Raw genomic sequence first — 17,915 nt, 5'->3', positions numbered from 1 at the left:
GGAAAATATTTTCTAGCCTCCAGAGTTTCATGAGCCACTCTGGGGCTTCCAGTGACTGATGTGATGGTGTTAGAGTTTCAGTAACAGATGTGATTGATCAGTCTTCCTTGAAATACTTGTGTTTGATGCAATTCATTTCACATTTTGTACTTGGCTTTCCCAAGCCAAGGTGTGAAATTCAAGCATCAGAGAAACCAGCAGGGTTTTTGAGTTGAAGTCAATAAAACACTCAACATGAACCTATGTAGTCCAGATTAATAAAATAAAATGTATGGGTGTGAGAGCCTAACCTCACACATCTAGAAGATATCACGTTGCGAATCTGTTTCTGGGGGCCAGTGACTGTCAAGGCCACTGGGCCAAGTGGGATGGAGAATCTACTTTGAAAACCACTCTCTTCTCCAATGATTAAGTAAAGCTCTAATTTTAAAAAAATTAATTTAATTTACATATTTTTTGTACAGCAGATTCTTATTAGTTATCTATTTTATACACATTAGCATATACATGTCAATCCCAATCTCCCAGTTCATCCCACCCCATTTCCTTTTCCCCCTTGGAGTCCATACGCTTGTTCTCTACATCTGTGTCTCTATTTCTGCCTTGCAAACTGGTTCATCTGTACCATTTTTCTAGGTTCCACATATATGCGTTAATATACGATATTTGTTTTTCTCTTTCTGACTTACTTCACTCTTGTATGACAGTCTCTAGGTCCATCCACGTCTCTACAAAAGACACAATTTCATTGCTTTTTATGGCTGAGTAATACTCCATTGTATATATGTACCACATCTTCTTTATCCGTTCATCTGTCGATGGGCTTTTAGGTTGCTTCCATGACCTGGCTATTGTAAATAGTGCTGCAGTGAACACTGGGGTGCATGAGTCTTTTTGAACTATGGTTTTCTCTGGGTATATTCCCAGTAGTGGGATTGCTGGATCATATGGTAATTCTATTTTTAGTTTTTTAAGGAACCTCCATACCTTCTCCATAGTGGCTGTATCAATTTACATTCCCACCAACAGTGCAAGAGGGTTCCCTTTTCTCCACACCCTCTCCAGCATTTGTTGTTTGTAGATTTTCTAATGAAGGCCATTCTAACTGGTGTAAGGTGATACCTCATTGTAGTTTTGATTTGCATTTCTCTAATAATTAGTGATGTGGAGCAGCTTTTCATATACTTCTTGGCCATCTGTATGTCTTCCTTGGAGAAATGTTTATTTAGGTCTTCTGCCCATTTTTGGATTGGGTTGTTTGGTTTTTTAATATTGAGCTGCATGAGCTGTTTATATATTTTGGAGATTAATCCTTTGTCCATTGATCCATTTGCAAATAATTTCTCCCATTCTGAGGGTTGTCTTTTCGTCTTGTTTATGGTTTCCCTTGTTTGCAAAAGCTTTTAAGTTTCATTAGGTCCCATTTGTTTATTTTTGTTTTTATTTCCATTACTCTAGGAGGTGGATCAAAAAAGATCTTGCTGTGATTTATGTCAAAGAGTGTTCTTCCTATGTTTTCCTCTAAGAGTTTTATAGTGTCCGGTCTTACATTTAGGTCTCTAATACATTTTCAGTTTATTTCTGTGTATGGTGTTAGGGAGTGTTCTAATTTCATTCTTTTACATGTAGCTGTCCAGTTTTCCCAGCACCACTTATTGAAGAGACTGTCTTTTCCTCCATTGTATATCCTTGCCTCCTTTGTCATAGATCAGGTCACCATAGGTGCATAGGTTTATCTCTGGGCTTTCTATCCTGTTCCATTAATCTATATTTCTGTTTTTGTGCCAGTACCATATTGTCTTGATTACTGTAGCAGTAAAGCTCTATTTTTGTCAAACAAAGTTACTAGAATCTCCAACTCACTTCTCAAGGGTACTGCAAGGATTAATAAAATGGTTTTGAGTGACCAGTGTATGGTAACTAAATGTTGCTTTTTAAGGATGTAGTATTATTGTTGATATTATTTCATAATTGGTAAAGATATAAGATGTTGACTATTTAGTTCATTTGATTAAATTATGATACCAGTAAGATCATGGTCCAGGTTTGGATTTCTATTCCAGACATGTTTTTAGTTCTACACAGAGAACATGTCTTATTCCAATTGCAGACTACCTCTAGCCTCAATCAGCCACCTCTCCCATGCTGAGGCTGATGTCTCAATTTGCTAATGGACAAATAACACAGCTTTCTTGGCCTACTAATGTGGTTGGATAGGTCATCTTTGTATGTAGAAACATATTATTATAGACTGTAAGTCCTGGAAGACTGTACAGATCTTTGACATCATCTAGTCCTAATTCCTTCGTTTGAAGTTGAAGAAATTAAGCCCTGAGAGCATAAATGTGTTTGCCCAAAGTCACCCAGTTAGTGCAAGAGTCAGGGTTGAAATCTGGATTTATTGTTAAGTCCAATGTTTTCCCTATGGCATTGTGCTATACCCATTCTGGTCTAGAATTCTCCTCTAAAATTTTTGGGTGCTTGCCTTGAACACAAATCCCTAGTGAGCCAGGACCCAATAAAGTGCAGTACACTGCCTTGTCTACAGTTGGACGGGCAGTGCGGGAACCTGCAGAGCAACTCTGAACAGCATTCTTGAGACGAAATCAAGCCAGCTGCTCTGATTACAACCATTGATAACTGGTACCCATCATAATTAGGCTGATAGGATTTCTCCCCTGCTGGATGTCCCTCTGGCTGCATTCACAGATTAGGTCAATCAATCATGTTCAGTTATTCAGCCACGTCCTTTGGAGGACCTGTTATGCATTATGAAGTGTTATGAAGTCTCTTTGTAATGTAGGCAGAAGTTTGGCCATGAGTTGTAATCTTCCCAGATACAGTTTACAGGTAGAGATTCCCAGGCTGGACTTCTTGGAGGCAGCCAGTGAGGCGTCCTTTTTATGGAAAAACAAGAACCCTCCTGACATGGACTTTCTATCATGGTTTTCAAGAGGAAGTGGAAAATTGGCCTTCATGGTTCTTCTCAGCCCTGGGATTTTCCTTTAAAATAAAATGTATTGTATACTTTTTTCAGATTATAAAAGTAATGCATATTTATTATGGAAAAGGCAGAAAGTTGCAAAGAAAATAAAAAGAATTCATATTTCCAATACAATGGGAACTACCTCAAAATTTTAGTTCAATTTTTCCAGTCTGTTTTTTAGGCCTATAAAGAAGTATATAGCTATTTATTTTTTTATGAAATTGATACCCTACCCTGAAATTCTAGGATTCTACAAAGCATGCAGAACTATACACAGTAAGTTCCTTGCTCAAAGCCTGGCCTACAATAGTTGCTCCATAAACATTTGTTAACTGAATGAAGAGGGGAGCCACGGTGTGTAGACCTGAATAGCCAGCCTTGTCGGAAGATCTCACACTCAGACCATGCCCGAATCTTTATTTTTATTTTTTATTGAAGTATAGTTGATTTACAATGTTGTGTTAATTTCTGCTATACAGCAAAGTGACTCAGTTATACATATATATACATTTTAAAATATTCTTTTCCATTATGGTTTATCCCAGGAGATTGAATATAGTTCCCTGTGCTATACTGTAGGACCTTGTTGTTTATCTATTTTATATTCTATATGTAATAGTTTGCATCTACTAACCCCGAACTCCCAGTCCATCCCTACACCCCGGGCAACCACAACTCTGTTCTCTATGTTTGTGAGTCTGTTTCTGCTTTGTAGATACATTCATTTGTGTCATTTTTTAGATTCCACATATATGTGATATCATATGGTATTTGTCTTTCTCTTTCTGACTTACTTCACTTAGTATGATAATCTCTAATTGCATCCATGTTGCTACAAATGGCATTATTTCATTCTTTTTTTATGGCTGAGTAGTCTTCCATTGTATATACGTGTACTACATCTTCTTTATCCATTCACCCGTCAATGGACATTTAGGTTGTTTCCATGTCTTGGAATGCCCGAATATTGACAACAGTCTTTGCATGGTAAAGAAACATAATAAACTAGAAACTGACCACTTTCCTTCAAGAAAGTGTCCCCTTTCCTGGAGAGCATCAGTAGTCATTTATCTCCATTTTTTCATGCTCATTATTTATTTCAGGAGATTCCCTTTGATCAGAAACCTGCACATACAAGAGACTTGCTGCAAGCATGGACCTCAGTGAAAAATGGCCTTTGGAGGAAGGAACCTGGCTGTCTCATCCTGGAATTCATCATTTTGCCAACACCAGAGGGGGTATGGCTGCTTTTGCTGTCCCTGATACACGCGGTCCTCTTCAACTCCTGCACCCATTGTGTCAACCCAGCTGTACTCTGTACGTGCCCAGTGCTGTTTGCCTTTTCACAGAAGCAGCTGGGGGGAGAGGAGAGGGCATGGACTTTGGTGTCAGACAGACCTGGGTTCAGATCTGAATTTCCTTCTTACAAGCTATGTGGCCTTAAGAAAATTGATCGTTTCCTCAGCTCTAACATGAGAGTAAGAATGCCTACTTGTAGGGTTGTGATAAGCAGAACTGAGTAGTGTAAGCTGTCATTGACTGAGCCCTTACCCTAGCTAGGTGGGAAGTTAGTCACATATCTTTGAACCTCTAACATGTGTCAGGCACTATTTTCTTGCCCGTCTCCCCCCTCCTCCCCTCTCCTCTCCTCTCCACGGCCCTGCAAAGATTAAAGTTGAGGATAATGCAACTGGTATAAACAGTCTAGGTCAGTTCACCTTCCTTCTGGTTCTGTGTCCCAGCATCTGATTAATGCAACTCAGCATTAATTGATGGGGATGTTGTTTACTGTCCTGGCGTGGAGCATCCAAGTGTAAGAGTCACAACCCTGACACAGAGCAGTGGTCCTCTTTCAGGTCTAAGAGTCTGCCCCATCCCCCATCCCCCAGATCTAATGGAGATCCACTTGGGCTGTAGGAGTCATTCTATGGATGGGAGAACAAAGGCCACTGAGGTTAATGCATTCACATGATGTTTTTAGAGAGGGCATGCCTCCCATTTGTCGTTGTTTATTAGTTCACTCAATAACTATTGAGCACCTACTATGTGCCAAGCACTGGGAATACAAAAAAGAGAGTAAGATAGACACTGAGATCACCAGACTACACTCTCTACTGTGTCCCATCTCTAAAATGGGGTAACTTATACAGCAATAAACATTTACTGAACTTCTGCACTGCATCAGTGTACATCTTCTAACCAAGACAACTGCACACAATGGGAGATTCCCTGAAGTGAAGCTTGATACTCTCGGACAGGACACTTGGATGCAGCCCAGACAAAAACCAATAGCTGTTCACTCCTGTGCCCTGTCGCATTGCCACCCTAGTCACTTTTAGAGGTCCTTAAGCCAGTGTCTCCTCACAGCCCAGCCCATGGAATAAAGTTGAACCTCAGCTCAACATGCAGCCTTCCTGATCTGACCCCTGCCTGCCTCTCTAGATTCATCTCCTGCTGCTCCTCACTAAAAGCAAACCCCTTTCTCATCGCTATATTGACCTCCCCCTGGATCCTTGAATACATCATGCTCTCACACACCTGTGCGCCTTTGCAAAGGCTGTCATTACTATGTGCCTTCTACCTGGCCAGCTCCTGCTCATCTTTGAAGTCCCAGCTTAAGTCATCTATTCTGGGATCTCTTCCTGCTGCTGCCACCTACCCACCCCTACCCTGATCTGAATGAGTGGTCCATCCTCAGTGCTGCCACAGAACTTGCAGATTCCTGTGTCACAGAGTTGCCACACTGTATTGTCATTGTCTATATCCTAGACAATGTGTGAGCTTCTTGGGGGCAGACATCTTGTTTTATTCACCTTTGCATCCCTTTCACAAGTAGCCTGGCAAATACTTGATGCATATTTAGTGGCTGGCCAGCTGGCTGGCTGGCTGGCTTGATGAATGAACGGATGGACAAATGAATGATGGCTAGGAACATATCCTCTACATATTTCTGCTTTCCTTGAGAATCTTTTTTGACTGTGGCAACCCAACTGGTTGCATAACTTCTTCTGGCACCACTACATCACTTCACCTTACTTTCAGCAAACCTAGAGCATTTCATTCAGTGACCCCCTCTCCCCCCAGGGCTTGTTAACCAAAGCTGGATGGCAGAGGAGAGAATTAAGTAGGTGTAGTTTGTCCGCTGGTGCTTGTGTAACCTAGGCAATAGAATCATCCATCATACAATCTTAGAGCAGAAAGAAGCCCTAGGGATCACTGTGACAAAGGGGTGGCTAGAAATTCTATTGTGACCAGCTCTAAGCATTATCACACACCTCCTTGAGTTCACCACATCATGTATCTACAATCTTTGGAGGCATGGCTGGCTCATAGGAAGGGGAACCAGACCTGTGTCTGGATCTACCTAATAGGGAAGCACTGCTCTTGGGTAAGTGATGAGCTTCTGGGGCAGATGGAAAAGCTCAGCTCGGGTGGGCAACAGATACCATGATATCTGGCCCCAGTTCAGACAATCCGTATGTGATGATGGAGGTGTCCAAGACAGAGTATGGTTGTATTGCCATATGTGGGTGAAGCACTGTCACAGTGAATCAATGTGGCTGAAATGTGAAAGTCCTTGTGAGCAGCTGGATTAGGGTGGTTCTCAGAGGCCTAGGCTGCGGTTCAGGGAAAGGATGTAGGTCCTAAGAGGACTAGGTAGGGTGGCAAAATGGAAACATGGTGAAATGTTGAAATGAGATGAGAAAACTCGCACTAGAAACAAAGCGGGGGCCCCGCTGTGCCAGACCTAAGTCACAATTGGACGAATTACAAAAGCATATTTGTAATCGTTTATTAGATAGATACGTTACACCAGACATTATGCTATGCCCTTTTCCCCCTATTTTTTAAAATTTATTTTTTATTTTTTGTTAAAATGTCTATTTAATTTTTATTTTTTGTTTTTTAAAAAATAATGGTAAAACTCTGAATTCTACCTAAGTTTGTAGGATAACATTTTTCACCTTTATTTTTGAAAGATATTCTTAAAAAAATTTTTTTTAATCTTATATTGGACTATAGTTGATTTACAGTGTTGTGTTAGTTTCAGGGGTACAGCAAAGTGATTCAGTTATACATGAACATATATCTATTCTTTTTGAAATTCTTTTCCCATTTAGGTTATTACAGAATATTAAGCAGAGTTTCCTGTGCTATATGTTAGGACCTTGTTGGTTATCTCTTGTAAATATAGTAGTGGGTATACGTCAATCCCAAAGGGCCTTTTTTGTAGAGATATGACTGTCGCCATTCACTCTCACAACAACCTTATTCTCCTTTTATGAATGAAAACACCTGAGCCTGAAGAGACTGAGAAACTTGCTCAAGGTCACAGAGTGGGGATTTGAACCGAGGTCTGCCTAACGCCAAGCTGTGCCAAGCTATTGCTCCACAACTCATCCTCCAACCCTCGCTACTCTGCCTTCTCACTTAAAGGCTCTGGTGGCCCAGTTACAGATTTTTTATTGCTTACTTAATTGTCACAGTAGAAAAGAGCACTAGCTCTGAGCTGGGCCAGAAAATCAGCAGTTCTGTCGCAAAGTGTGGATTATCATCCAAGACCCTCTAACGGCCGCCTCAGCTAATGCATTGCCAAGGCCTTGACCCACCTGCTTCAGAGCATCTTTCCTCCACCCCCTACCCCACATCCCCTGTTTCCCAACACTGGCCGGTCCCATCTGCTCCATCTCTGAGGCCCACTGTGGGCTAATGGGGTTTACATTTCTAGTGAGGTACCAGGGAAAGTCCTGGAAGTGTCCAGGCCTTGAGGTTTTTTTCTTGGCTTCCTGGAGTCCTCCAAGAACTGCATTATCTGCTAGGGAGGCTCAGTCATCCTGGTGAGTCATGGGCCTTGAGACAGGGCCAGATCCACGCAACAGCTGCCTTTGTGTTATCCTCAGAGCATCTCGGGCTGCCATGATGGTGGGTCAGCCTCCAGGAAGCTGGCTGGGGAGAACCCAGGATGTCTGAGGGTGATACAGAATTTCTGCAGGAAAGTCCCTCTGCCACTCCTGCTTCCTACACTCTTAAAATACCCTCAAGGACGTGGGCCGGTGGTTATGCAAACTTATTTTAAAGGCTTGGAACACATTTTCCAAATGAAATCATATGCAGTGCCTGACACACAAAACAAAAGGGGCCCAGAGCCCTGTTTCTGATTGGCGCAGTGTAAGCTCCTTTGGCCGCTCCTTTGATTTGCCAGCTGCCACATCAGACATGTGGGGATTTGTGCAGGAGGGGAGGCCTCCATAGCCCTTCTCAGTGAATCTATAAAACACTTCTTCCTGTTATAGATGTGCTCGCTCAGCTCTTTGGGAATCCTGCTCCCATTCACTCTTCCCAGGGCACCCAACCTGCTTAAGCCCCTCATTAGGGAAGAGTCAGGAAGTGTGGGAAACATAACCTGGCAGTAGGGGCCAGGTGTGTCTAGAAATTCAGTGGTGCTGTTCCCATTCTGGTTATAAAAACAAGAAGGAGCAGATTTCCCTCCTGGTCCCTCTCAAGGTCAGGGAGAGTTTTAACATGTCAGGAAGGAAGGAAGGAAATTTTTCTGAGTGTGGTCTGGGTGCCAAGCACTGCTGTGGGCATTATTTCATTTTATTCAAATCCTCATTGAAATCTCTTCAAGTATTATTATTATTCCCATTTTTCAGATGAGGAAACTGAAGCTTGGGAAGGCATGATAACTAAGGCACCATAAGACTCATATAGCAAACACCAGCAGAGCTCACATTCACACTCAGGCCTTCATTCCCCAGAGCTCTGCTCTGTCCATTTCACTTCTCCATCAGCTTCAAAGGGCATCTCCACCTTTCCATGAAGCTTGATCCTTTCTGTCTATTTATTTTTTTGTTTAAATTTTTTATTTTATATTGGGGTAAAGTTGAGCTTTGTGTCTATTTCTCTTGCATACAGGGTGGTAAAAAGATTAATACAACAGAATCTGTTATCCATGGTCTCCTATTGGCATTCGTTTTACAAGTTTCATAAAGGTCATTTCTTTTTACAGAGGAGATACGGGCTAGGCAGGTTTGGAGACTTGTCAAAGATTAGTGGTAAAACTAAGGCCAGAACTCAGGTCTCTGATTTTCCTGCCAGCACCTACAGTATGCTGACTGCTAAGGCCATAGCTTCTTGGAAAAACCATTTTAATGTGAAAAAAGAGAGACTCTTGTGCACCAGGTAGACTCTATTCGCAGCATCTGAAAGAAGCGATTCCCTCTGTCCAGGATACTGGGGTGGAAAGTGGGAGATCAGGATGGTCTCTGCATCTCAGCAGAAACTCATATCCATCCTATGGATGTGTCTTGTAATGGTGTAGTCATAGATTTCAATGGCAGCAAATGTTTTTACCCTTAATCTTAACACAGGGTATTTTGTCTGATTTCACTCAATAGATCCAACTGAGTGTGAGCTGGAAATGTATGATTTTCCTCTGCAGGGACCTTTTTCTTTGTATATTTTTGGAATGGTTTATTCTGATTCATGGCCACATACACCTTCTAGTTGCTTCTTGGCTCAGCCAGAGTTTATTTCCTTTGATATGATGTTGAGTGGGGCGTCTTTTAAATCTTCATCTCTATTCCATAGTTGGTAAAAGGAATCCTGGTTGCAGGGGGCTGGATAGATCCAAGTTGTTTATATATTTCATAAAATGTCTTGCTTTTATTAGTAGCATCTACTTCATGGTATTTGAATTTTTCAGAGACTATATTTAGCATTTTTACCAAAATGAATCCTTGGCTTCCTGTCAGACTTAATATCATATCACCTCTTGGCTTGTATTGTTTCTGCTAAGAGTAATGATTCTTTTTTCAGGTGAGATATGGTGAACTATTCTTCCTATAGAGCCCATTTCTTTTTTCTGGATGTTATCAAACACTTAGAGCAGTTATCTGAGACTTGATTTTCATTTAAGGGAAACAAAGCAACTATATTTTCTTTCTCCCTTTCATCAAGGATTATAAAAAAAGTGGGGTTGTACTAAAATAAAAGAATATAAAACCCTAGGAGAAGGTGAGATGTCCTTTGGGCCAGTTCAGCCCTGGAGCTAATGCTGAGACCAATAAATGCAAAATTCTCTTTGATGAAACTATATGGGTGGGTGCATATATTTTCCTGCTGTCCTCTGTTGGCTCGTCCTGAGAGGATGCAGATAAGAGACAGGATAACAGGAGAGAGTCATGCCTTGTTTAAGGCAGACACAGACCCACTCTTCCCTCCTCAATCAGTCCTGCCCATGCTCCCCAGGGTGAGGAGGGGCGGAGGGGCAAGTATTGCTTCTCCACTCTGTTCTGCTGGTAACTAGCAGAGGGCCTCCAGGAGACGGAAGACTACCTGCAGAGAAGGTGTGCAAAGGGCGATGCCAGGGTAGAGAGGGAGGCAGAGGTAAGGCTTAGCTCGCCTCTTCCTGTCTTTCATGCTTGAGATTGGTGACCTCCCGGGGTAGGTGTTGGGAAGGCTGTGCACAGATCCGAGTGGCCTCTGGCTACCATTCTAACTTGTTATGGCATCCGTGCAGCTTTTTCTTGTAAAGGAATTGATAACATCCCTTGGCTGAACAAAAACCTTCTCCCCATGTGGCATTTAGCCCTCACCCATCTCTTGGGGGAAGAAGCCACATCTGTTTGAGACCCCATCTCCTCCTTTTCTCCACTGACCAAGGGGCTGTAGCCCCTGGGGGCCTCCAGAGTCAAAGCAGCCCATATAAGCCTGCCCTCTCCGTGGCCTTTCCTCCAAGCAGAACCTGCAGTCGAGGCAGGCCCTGCCACCGCTGCAGCAGAGGCCAGCCAGGGGCTGATGACACGCCCAGACTCCTGTGGGGCATGGTCCTGGTCCATAGCTGCAGTCCTGCACACTAAGCAGGATATTAGCGATGGCTGTTTTGCTAGAAACCCCTCTTCTAGCCACTTGAAAAGCATTTGGAGTGTGCTTTTAGTTCTAGAAATGGATCTAAGAATTCCTTGGATCCTAGAGTTATGTTCAGTTTTGCTATGTGAGCATACTTCATTTACAGAGGAATGAGGGTTATGATTAAGTGAGTTTTCCAGATAGCTGAAGTATAACTCTTTAAATGCCTAAATTTTGTTCAGGATTTTACTGTTTTGTAATAGTTGATAAAACTTTTTTCCTATGATTTTTTATAAACTTTCTTGCCCTACTAACCAGAAAATAGTCACACCTTAGTTTATGACTGGGGTTGGACCAAAATCTCATTTAGAAATGTATTGTCTTTCATTTAGAAGCCATAATATGATATCCAACTTGTTTCAACAATTCATAAACATGTTTGAATATGCCTAAAAAAAAATCTTTACCAGGGCACACAGGAAGGTGTGGATAGTGCTTCAGTTTGGGGATGGAGACTGTGATAGAACAGGAGAGAGGACTTCCATTTTTCAGTTTATACCCATGGCTATTAAATGTTTTTTCCTTCACCTTGAATATATATTATTTGCTTATATAATAAAAATTAATTTAAAACATTTAGAATTATATATAATATAATATATATTATATAAGATTATTAATATTGATGAATAATATATTATTCACTTTATATATATAAAGAAATATTAAAGCTAGGGGCTGGGTTCCCAGGCTAGCTCCCAAAAGTCTGTTCAACTCATGATGTAGTGGGTAACAGCTAGAGTGGATATTAGATATCAGCCCCCTGTGTACTCTGTTTCTATGGAAAACCTGAGGTCCAGAAATAGTTCACCCTGAGCTCCAGAAACACTTCCTTCTTGCTGCTTTCTCCCCACCTGTCCCACCTTCTAAAAAATGCTGCCCTAGAAATAGGATCAGACTCCTTCCCTGTCTTCAGTGGCCACAGCAGCAGGAAGCCCATTCTCCTCCAAGGACAGTCAAAAGAGGGACTCCAGGGACTTCCCTGGTGGTGCAGTGGTTAAGAATCCACCTACCAATGCAGGGGACATGGGTCCGAGCCCTGGTCTGGGAAGATCCCACATGCCACGGAGCAACTAAGCCTGTGCGCCACAGCTACTGAGCCTGTGCTCTAGAGCCCACAAGCCACAACTACTGAGCCCACATGCTGCAACTACTGAAGCCCACATGCCTAGAGCCCACACTCCACAACAAGAGAAGCCACTGCAATGAGAAGCCTGTGCACTGCAACGAAGAGTAGCCCCCACTCGCCGCAACTAGAGAAGGCCCGCGCGCAGCAACGAAGACCCAATGCAGCCAAAAATAAATAAATAAAATAAATAAATTTATTAAAAAAAAAAAAAGAGGGGACTCCAGCATGCCTAAGCCTTCTATGTGGGAGAGAAAGGCACTGTGCTTGGTCTGTCTCACACTTTTCCTGTTTGGCTTCTCCTGACGATACAGTGAGATAAGTATTATTATCAGGAAACTGAGGCTTTGAGAGATCTAGTAACATCCCTGTGATTTCTCCCCTAATAATCTGATGGCACTATTTCAACCTATAAGATTGTGCACTGTCCTTTATAACTTGGTGACCCTCCAGCAGAATCATTTCTTTATAAGAGGTCTATAAAAGTCAAGTGTGGGTAAGCACTTTGGACATTGCCTGAGGTTTAGTAAGGTCCTCTGAACCTATTAGAAGGTGAGCAACCTGAGGGCAGGAACCTGTTCTGATCACTTTTGTATCTGCATTGCCTAGCACCATTCTGGAAGCATGGTATATTCCCCATAAATATTGTTTGTTTAACAAGAAACATTATTGTTTGTTCTGCTCTGCTTCCTAAGACAGAAAATTGGAATCATATATTTTAGAAAAATTGTCAACAACAGATATTGAAACAAGAAAAATATTTTCTCATTAACCTTCAGTTGATTAGGAAATTTAAATAACTAAAGTGCTGTAAGAAAAGATCTTGGCTTACGAGCCATCCATTTATAGGAACAAATTGAAGGGGAATCCATTGTGAGTTAGAACAGTTTGGCAGGCTCCGGAACCTAATCACCCGGTAGAATATGTGTAATGCTCTTCCTGTGTGGGAATGCCTGGTCCCAACTCCACATAACCAACTTTCAAGGCACCTCTTAGAAAGCAAACTAAAAGATGGGGCAATGTACCTAGCCTTTAATTTGAAGCATAATCTGTGGTTAGTGATTCCTTTCAGTAACTCAAATTGTAAAGGAGAGAAAAGAGCCCATTTTTTCTCAGCTGTAAAGGAGCATGCCATCTAATAATAACTAACATTTACTTGATTTTCACAATGTGACAGTCTCTCTAAATGCTGTAGTTTATTGCATTCTCACCACAAACTTATGAGTTAGATATGATTATTATCTCCATTTTTATAGAAAACTAAGGTTAGCAGAAATTAAACTATTAGTTAATAGTGGAGCTGGTATTAGAACCAAGGTCTGGCTGATCCCAAAGCCCTCTGTAGACTGTCTCTCTTGGAATACAAAGACTAGTTGCCTACCGATATGATGGGGAAATAGAGGAGACTGGTCCTGCAGACAGTCCATCTGAGCTCACCCACTTATGGATTCAGGGGTCAAAAGCTCCTATTCAGACCAAGAACTGACCGTTGGAATTTGGCAATGTCAAGGCCAGTGCTGGGTTGCACTAATATCCACTTGAGGTTACTGGTTACAAATTGAAAATAAGACCAGTCAGCATGATGGTATGCTTCTCCAATGATGTTTCACTGGGTGCTGGCAGACAGAAGATGAAGAATTAGATTTTATCAGGGTTATGGTTTTCCCAAGGACTTAATATGGGGGGCAGGGAGATGGAGAAAGAGAGAGATGGGTAGAGAGGGAGAGATGGATTTGAAGGTGTATGTAAGAGAGAAATGATTATAATAAACCTAGAAACTAGTGTGGTTAAAAGAGGAAGGAAGGTCAAGAGGAGAGTGAGGAACAGAGAAAAGATCATGGGATAAGTAAATTATAGGAGCTGTTGGGGTCAAGGAGACATTGGGTTAGGATAACAGAAAGAATAAGCTGGAAAGGTAGGAGGTGGTGGTTGGAGAGTGGGATGCTTGGCGTTGAGACTACAGTTGGTGTCACTCTGAGAGCAGGGAGCTGGGATAGTTGGAGATCCAGGAAGTGAGAGGATGTTGAAGAGTTGAGAGACCAGTGTGTGAGAAGAATCCATTAGGCAGAACTGGAAATAAGAATTATCACGGGAATGGTATTAGGGGAAGTGACAGTGATCCAGATGCCAATATCTTCAAGGAATGAGGTAGAATAACACAAGGGTGTGTAGATGGCTGCAGGGAGTAGGGGTGGTGGGCCATGTGGTCTCTTATTTTCAAGGAGAGTCAGGTTTCCATAAGAGTAAGGAATTGAAAGAAACATTCAGAGAAGAGGCTGAGGATGTTGGGGATTGTGATGAACCGTGAATTCCTGAGGGCAAATAGAGGTTTCTAGGAGGTGGGAGGGGATGGATTGATGCGTGCAAACATTCACCCAAGCACATTCACTTCTTGGATTTGAGAGCTCAGATTGTCAGGAGTGGGGGAAAAAGAAGAGGATAGAGAGGTAGGCTAGGCAGCTCAAGAATGGTTACTTTGGGGAGTTCCCTGATGGCCTAGTGGTTAGGATTCTGGGCTTTCACTGCTGTGACCCTGGTTCAATCCCTGCAGGCTGCACACAGTGCAGCCAAAAAAAAAAAAAAAAAGAAGAAGAAGAATGGTTACCTTGGTGAGGAAGAAGGACAGTCTCAACCTGGTCCCCAGCCATTCCTCTGTGAGCACTCTGGCCAAAGTGGCTTCTTTCTGTCCTCCATGGTAATTTGGGTAATTTGTAAACTGACAATGGAAAACCCAGAGATGACTGAGAGTTTACAGAATGAGAAGACCTTGGCACTGATCCGGGAGCCCTCAGGCTGCTGCAGCTGGTGATCTGATCAGTGTGAGACTATACAAGGACCCCAGGACATTGCCCAGACTGTTGACTCTCCAACTATCAGTGTCCAAGGACAGGGATGGAGAAGAGACAACCATTTTCCATGTTTGCTCTTTCCTTCCTCTAGCTTTCTCCCAGCAGCTCGCTAGAGCACATCCCCATAGCCCAGGGTCCTCCCAGGCAAGCAGTCAGTCAGTCCTGGTGGAAAACACATAATGCATCTGCAGAGGTTATTCAGGCCACTGACACAAATAGGGAGATTCCCGCAATCTGACATGAATTTCTTTAGGACCTACAACTCAGACTTTCAGACCCTAACTTCTGTTCTTATATTCTGTATTTGAGACCGCTCAACAATAGAAGGAGCACCGCTCTGCTCTCCCCAGACACACCACACACACACACACACACACACACACACACACACACACACACAGACAGACACCCATCACAGTTCTGTGCAGTCATCCATAAGTTACTTAACTTCTGAGCCCCAGTTCCCCCACCTATGAAATGGAGACACATTGCCTTCCTTGCTCGAACCACGTAGTCTCTTAAGAGAAGGAAATATTGTTTGGAGTGGAGTTAGAATTCAGGTTCAAAAACAAGGAGATGGTTGGGAGTATTGAAAGCTCCTCCTTCCTTGCTGCAAGAAATATTCAAGCTCTGAAAATTCTACCTCTCTCCATGAAAAGCACAGAAAAACGATTTCCCAAGCATCGGAGTAGGACAGACATAGTACAAAAAAGCAGGGATCGTTTTAAAACTGGTTATGCTCTAATTTGTAATGAATGGTCGAAGAGGGTGGGGGTGGGGAAGCCACCCTCCAACCGGGAATTGGGAGGCAGCGCGCGCGCCGCTGCCGAGCTTGACGGCCGCGGTCGCCTAGCAACGGGCGGAGGGGGTGGGCGCGGGGAGCTCGCCGCCGCTGCTGCGCGCTCCCGGGTCTGCTGGACCCACCAGGAAACTTTGGGGGTTCTGGGCGTCGACGCTAGACCCAGCGGACGCCGCGATGCGCCTCGCGGGCTGAGGGCAGAGGATGAGGTCGCGGCCCTGCGCGCCCGGCCGGGCGATCCGTGGGGTCGCACCCACGGAAAGTTGGCGCGCACCTGCCCGCACCCGGAAGACGCTTGGACCCTGGGTGGAACTGCCCCCCCTGCCAAGTTTCTTTGACAATTTCTTACCCCCAGTGGATGGGGCATCTGGGACCCCGCGTGGCCCCCGGTTCACGGATTCCGGTCGCTGCGGGAGAGAAACCCGCGCTTTTCTAAGAGACCTACGACGGTAACTGATGCTTAATCCATTAGCCCTGAATGGTTGTGATTCTATTTTTGTTTTCTGCTTTTCTTCTTCCTCCAGACAGTGAATTTGTAGAAGAAGCCTCATCCGCGCCCTACAGCCCCGAGGAGTTAGGTAAGTCTGACCCTTTTGCTTTTTCTTCTCGAAATCCAGCCCGAGAACCGGGAATCTGGGGGGCGCCCGGGTCCAATCAGCCAGAGGGGCGGAGAGAAACGGCCAGGGAACACACTTCCCCAGCTGTACATTCCCTTCGCGGTGAGAACTGGCCTTTTCCTGGCGCGTGTGCTTTGGGGGTGGCGGGGAAAGTGTCAGCTGTGCCCTGTGTGTGTGTGTGTGTGTGTGCGTGTGTGCGTGTGTGTCCAGGTCCGTGGTGCTGCTCCCTGGAGCGCGGCCCAACAAACTTCCCCATCTGGGGACCTCTGCAAGCAGCCTGACTCATCCTGCCTGGAAGGACGCGGTGCGGGCTTGCTCAGTCTAGCCAGTACCTGCCCCAAGAAGGATATCGTGTGGCTAGCTCCTAACCTGAATTTAATGAAGTCCAGGGCCAAAAACGTTCTGGTAATAAAATTTCAAGACTTGGGAGCTGCGTTCCTCCCTGATTTGTTTCTCCTTCAGGTGTCTGGGAATAGGGCATTTCATTTTCCTGTGCCTGTCGTTCTAAGTGTAGATTTGTTGTGGGTGAACGCGACAGTCTTGTCAGAGACAGACTTCCTCCTGTGAAGAGAAGGAAATTTGCATTGTCGGGATCCCTCTAAGTATTCCTGCCACCCAGTCTCACTTGGTGGCTTAGTGGTTGATGGTTTTTTGTTTTTTGTTTTTCTCATTCTAGGGTTTAGTTAAGCTGCTAACAATCTGGACTGTCAAGTCTGTCCTTGCTGTTCTTTTATCACCAGCTTGCACATCTTGCCTGCCTTCCATGAAATGACAGCTGTTTAAAAATGTTTATCCACACTAAGGCTCTCAGCCTTGGGTACCGTGTGTCTGGTCAGCCTCTCCTCCTGGGCTGTATGTCCTCAGCAAGTCCCACACCACCTGAAGTAAAATTCCACCGCAGCAAGGACTTTCATCCTTTTCTAGGAGCCAGGTACCCAAGATAGGTCTGGATCAAGGATGGCGTTGTGAGGCAGGGAAGAGGACCTTGTTTTATTCAGAAGACATGTTTCTGAAAAGTTGTGAGGCAATCACATCTCTGGAAATGGAATCATAAATTAAATGCATGAGCAAAACTAGCTTTTAAAGGTACACTATGGTGAGTCTTTTTATGAAATGAAAATGACCTTTAAACCATAGCTTTGCATGAAGCAGTTTATTAAGAGAGCAGATTCTTGGTAATCTGCTCCACATGTGTTTAATTGTGTATTAATGACACCAGAATTGGCACCATTGCATTCACAGAATGGTTTATGTACCAGAAAGGCCCAGGTGACTGACCCTTTTTTGTTTTCATCTCTCCCCACCCCCAACAACAGACTGGACGGCCCAGCTGAGGTGCTGATCAGTAGGGGGAGCCCTTCAGATTAGCCGTAGAAAACTCAGAAAATAACCTTTTTTTCTCTTCAGCCCTTCTGTGGGAAAAGCTCAGTTTCTCAAGAGGAGATGAGAGTGTTATAGGAATCCTGGTCCCTCCTGGGCTCTGGGATGGCAGGATGATTGAGAATATAAAACACAAGTCAGAGTTTGAGACCAGGGTTCTGGGTGCTTCACCTTCCTTAGCAGATATGTTAACCAGTCTGTTTTCTCATCTTTGAAAAGCTGGGGTTGTGCCAGGTGGCCTCTAAGC

General features: G+C 43.7%; 1 long non-coding RNA gene across 1 annotated transcript; it reads left to right on the top strand.

Annotated features, from left to right (window-relative positions):
* Positions 1-4,144: 4,144 nt before the first annotated feature.
* Positions 4,145-17,294, top strand: LOC307055293. Its single transcript, XR_013810976.1, has 3 exons — positions 4,145-4,224; positions 16,196-16,249; positions 16,965-17,294. It is a non-coding gene; the product is annotated as an uncharacterized lncRNA (long non-coding RNA).
* The last annotated feature ends 621 nt before the right edge of the window (positions 17,295-17,915 follow it).

The sequence above is a fragment of the Hyperoodon ampullatus genome (assembly GCF_949752795.1).
Source record: "Hyperoodon ampullatus genome assembly, chromosome: 7".
NCBI classification, from domain to species: Eukaryota; Metazoa; Chordata; class Mammalia; order Artiodactyla; family Ziphiidae; genus Hyperoodon; species Hyperoodon ampullatus.
This window is presented reverse-complemented; position numbering and strand designations above follow the sequence as displayed.